The 4,746-nt window shown below is 44.5% G+C and overlaps 1 long non-coding RNA gene across 1 annotated transcript; it reads right to left on the bottom strand.

Annotated features, from left to right (window-relative positions):
* Positions 1 to 211: 211 nt before the first annotated feature.
* LOC120968234 (uncharacterized) lies at positions 212 to 4,345 on the bottom strand. Its single transcript, XR_005762503.3, has 4 exons — positions 2,756 to 4,345; positions 2,165 to 2,631; positions 1,088 to 2,053; positions 212 to 1,003 (listed from the first exon to the last, which is right to left on the bottom strand). It is a non-coding gene; the product is annotated as an uncharacterized lncRNA (long non-coding RNA).
* Positions 4,346 to 4,746: the final 401 nt, after the last annotated feature.

Genomic DNA, 4,746 nt, shown 5'->3' with positions numbered 1-4,746 from the left:
CCATCCTCAATACTCGTTATGTTCCTAAATGTAAGTCATTTTAAAGATTTCAATATGGACTACATACGGATGTATATAGACATACTTTAGAGTGTAGATTCACTCATTTTGCTATGTATGTAGTTCATATTGGAATATATTAAAAAAACTTATATTTAGAAACAAAGGGAGTAGTATAAACGTATTTGCTCGTCGTGCTTGCCGTTTTGACTAACTGGCACCCATTTTCTTTCCCAAACAAAAAGGATTAAATCATGCATGTACTTTGCCTAACCAAATTAATCGCATAAACAACACTCATGAGCACTCGCAAATGAAAAAAACAATACTCATGAGTATATAACAGCAGCAGCAACAACAACAACAACCGAAAGAAACAAAGCACATGCATGATGGAGTTTGCTTTAAACTATCAAATCTATTTTACTTGGATGGCATGATCAAGTTATGACTTATGACAAAGTTTTGGCATCATCCATCATGCATGTGCATCTGATGCATGCGCCGGCCGGACCGGGCGTGGCCTAGGACTAGGAGGCATCATCATCATGCGCGCGCTAACGGCCGAACTCGTGCATGGCAAAGGCGCCACGCAGAATCAAAAGGCCAAGGCCAAGGATTCTCCCTCCACCATCACCCCCTTGGCCTGCAGCAGCTTTGCAAAGTGATTCATCTCCAAGACCAGAACCACCACCACTGCGTTAATCATGACGGCGGCCAGCACCCGGCGCACGTCCACGTAGCACCACTGCTCCCCCATGCACCGTCGGCCGCCATCGCCACTATGTATGTTGCCGTCGGGGATCGGGCGTCTAATCATCGGCACCCCACCACGATCGCAAGGACGGAAGAGTAAGTAGTCCTAGGAATCCTAGGTAGCAGCCGCTAGCGTGGGCGAGGCCTCGCCCTAGCTCTGTTCCTCGAATGATTGAGCTATGCTTGAGCTGGTAGTGGGAGTGGATAATCAGAGCCTTCTTCAGCACTGCCACAGATCAAATCTGGACTGTAAAACAAGGACAAACTGTATGAGTAAATCCACTTCTTTCTGGAAGACAAAAACGGTCTGTTACATGCAGTATTTTCTTACTTTTGTCTATAGCTGCCTCGACGCCTTGTCCTGAACAGAGGAAGCAATTTTCCTGCACAAAAAAATTCAGAAAGACAAAAAAGCAAAGCGCAACTGTTTGAGCCGTCAATTCTCTGGCCCTGCCTGGCTATTTGGGAGGACCATTCTACCCGCACCAAACGACCGGCGCCACCACACCAAACCAGAGCAGCGACCCGTCGAAAACAGAATGTATGAGCAGGAAGATTGCGAGCCATATGGCGACAGTCTCAATGTTGATGCATACAGGAGATATAGGCGGTCGCCCCTGATCTAGGAAACATTTTTCTAGCCTTTAGGAGGCTTCAGTTCGAGCCTTGTCTCGAGGGTCCGTGTGGACCGTGCCGGGTTTAGGTCAGGTGTAGCTTCAGTTCAGCTGTATGGCAATCTAGAATTGGCCTGAAGCCTCTTGCGTGCAGGCAACCTTTTTTTTTTTTTTTGAGAACCGGGCTAACCCCCTTTCCATTACTTAGAACGGAAATACAACCAGTCTGAGAAACAGAGATGAGACTAAGAACAGGGAAAAGGGGAGAGCGAGTTCAACGCACTACTAGGAAACCCACGGCACCCGCCCGCCATCGAAACGGGCGCCATGGGGCGAAAACCTAGTAGCACCAAACATCTAGACCTATTACAAACGACAGTCCAAAAGCCACCAGAAAGTATGACAGCAAAACACCAGGAGCCGTAGCTCAAAACAGTAGTCCTCTGTCCAGACGACCGGGGTAAACGAGACGCAGCGTGAGTATGAGGTGCTTGGGGGATAAGCGTGCAGGCAACCTGATAGCAGATGGGTGCATTTGACCAAAGGGAAACTAACCAGCAGTGAGAAAAATAGGTTATCCATGTTTGGCGATGTGCTATGGCTAAACTACTTGCACCTGATATGGCGTGCGGAGAACTTCTCTGCTGGCGGTCGAAAGTCGTCAGGCACGGAGAACCTCAGCTCTGCAGTTGGCATATGGCTTCAGAAACAAGCGAAAAAGGAGCTCATGTGAACATAATACTAACAGTTTAATCTCGAATGAACGCGTGTGTCACCGAGAGAACAGAACTCACCTGCATTCTGACCGGCGAAAAAGCAAGCAACATGACACTGTCGTGCTACAGGTGCATCGACACCGATCCTCAGGTCATAGTAACTTGCTCAGCACACTTGGTGGGATTCGGAATCAAGATTCCGGAATACCGTGGCGCACTCCCGATCCCATCTCCTTCCATCAATCACATGCAAAAATGGTTGCAAGCACACAGGATTGTAGTATGCTTCACATTTCCTCCCATGAATCAGACAGATTGCACCGCAACGCCACGTCCTCCTCTGCTTTGGCTCGTGTAGTGGGCATCAGACCTGAGAGCAAGTAAAGCAGCAGCGGCTTCCATCACCAGCGTCGCATACGTGGAGGCTCCCGACACCGTCCAACATGCAGCTGCGGGATCATCAGGCCAAATCCAACTCCCAGTGGAGATGCCAGGTGCACAGGAATGGGGAAAGGCCAACAAGTGCAGATCAAGGCAAGCACCATCTGGGAATTAAGATTGTGACAGGTGACCAAAGTCATTCATGGAGAAGATACATGCGATCTTGCCCTAGCTAGCTAAGCAGTAGCAAAAAAGCAATAACATAAAGGGTAAAAGGAGCGCCCATACCAGGATAACCATTTGTCCATGTCCGCAGCATGCATGACCGGGCCGGCAAGAGCTAGTGACATGAGGGAGTGCCCACAGCACCACGGAGGAGTAACAAACTTGGTTTATTTATTTTAGCTGCACGATAAGGAGGCATGCAAGTTTTCAACACCAAATCAAATCAGCAGCTCCAGGCACCAACTCTGAGGGCGAAGTGCCTTCCCTAAAGACCTGATGTTAACATGAGCAAAAAGGAGAACAATTACTAGGCAAGCTAGAATCCGGGCTTTACCATGCATAGCTCCATCCACTAGATGAATCTTTTCATTATGGTAGATTCAGTAAGGTTTACCCTAGCAAGCACAATCGGGACGTTTTCCTTCTCCCCGGTCAGGGTCGAAATCAAATCCGATAAGTTCATCTCCGTAATAATTATACTAGTTGTTTCATTCCATAGAAACCACAGATTGCTTGTCAGCAGATTTTCACCAGGGAAAGTTGCATCCTTTTAAAGCATAACTATGCTTTCTTTTGCAAAACTCGAGGTGCTGGTATATGCACTAAAACTATTTAAATGGCCTCAATGCATCTTTGACTTCCAGTGTAGTACTTACTACCTTAAGTCCCCTTTACTTGTTTCTAGATCATCTGTTGTAGACCCAAAGCAATGTTAAGATCTTTTAGCCACCCCACAAACATATTTTATCAATAGCAGTCAAAGTAGTACATGTATTTTTTAGTCATACTGAGATGCATGTATTTTTCAGTCAGCAAAGCAAGCAACTTCCTAGTTAAAGAAAGAAGACATGCTTGTAGTCAGGTTCAGCCTGAATGATGCAAAAGACTGGAATATATGTCTATGAATGAAATTTGTATAATTGTTGCATCTTCTCTATCATGCTTCAGGGACAGGCTAATGGAAGATCTGAAATTACAACTCCAGAAGCAAAGAAAGCTGGGCTATAGGACAATGACAGCATTCAACCACAAGCCCAAGCCTATTACTTAACTAGGCCCAGGTCCATTAAATCCTCAAAGACCAAGAAATGGAATCAGCTGCTGTTGTAGAATCCACAGTCCAGTGTCACTGACTGAGTCATGGGAGATGCCAAGTCTCGTAAATATCAACTGGTACCATCGAGTTCGATTCTAATAACAGGAATATAGTAAAAATAAACAGTTAAGTCCCACAGGTGAGCAAGAAACTTTGGTCTTCTAGTTACAGAACAAAGCTGACATAATTCTAGATGCCGCAAATCATGTCCAGCATATCAAAATTGAAAATCACACACTTATGTTCAAAGACCAAATTAGGAACATTTTGAGACATAGCAAAACAGGGTACATCTGAAGATGCAGCAGACTATGAAGAAAAGAAGACTGTGATACAAAAAGATGATTGTCGCTAAGAAAAGAAGACCAAATTAGCTCAATTCTGAAAATACATGGGCTAGGGCAATGGTAGCATGCAAGGAGATGCACATCTTTAGCTCAATGCTGATTCAGTCATGGGAGATGCACGTCACATAAATATCAAGCAGCGCCATCATGTTCGATTTCAATATAAGGAATATTGCAAAACAAACAGTTAAGATCCCAGATGAGTAACACACTTTGGCCTTCTAGTTAACTCCCTCTATAAATAAATATAAGAGCGTTTAGATCACTAAAGTAGTGATCTAAACGCTCTTATATTTGTTTACGGAGGGAGTACAAAACAAAACTGACATAATTCTAGATGCCGTAAATCATGTCCAGCAGATCAAAATTTCAAACACACACACTTACTTTCCAAGATCAAACTAGTGAGACATAGGAAAACAGTGTACATCTGAAAATGGAGCAAGCTATGAAGAAGAAAAAATACAAGATGATTCAGTTAATAAGACAAAAGAAACCATCTGCAAGACTGCAACTAGTACTACTGTAAATAGTACACATGTTTACTACGTTTCTGAGAATACATCCAGCGATGATGCTCTAAAAAATAAAATATCCGACCCTGCCTGCTA

The sequence above is a fragment of the Aegilops tauschii genome, chromosome 7 (genome assembly GCF_002575655.3).
Source record: "Aegilops tauschii subsp. strangulata cultivar AL8/78 chromosome 7, Aet v6.0, whole genome shotgun sequence".
NCBI lineage: Eukaryota > Viridiplantae > Streptophyta > Magnoliopsida > Poales > Poaceae > Aegilops > Aegilops tauschii.
The sequence above is the reverse complement of the archived record's forward strand: the minus strand, read 5'-3'. Positions and strand labels throughout refer to the sequence as shown.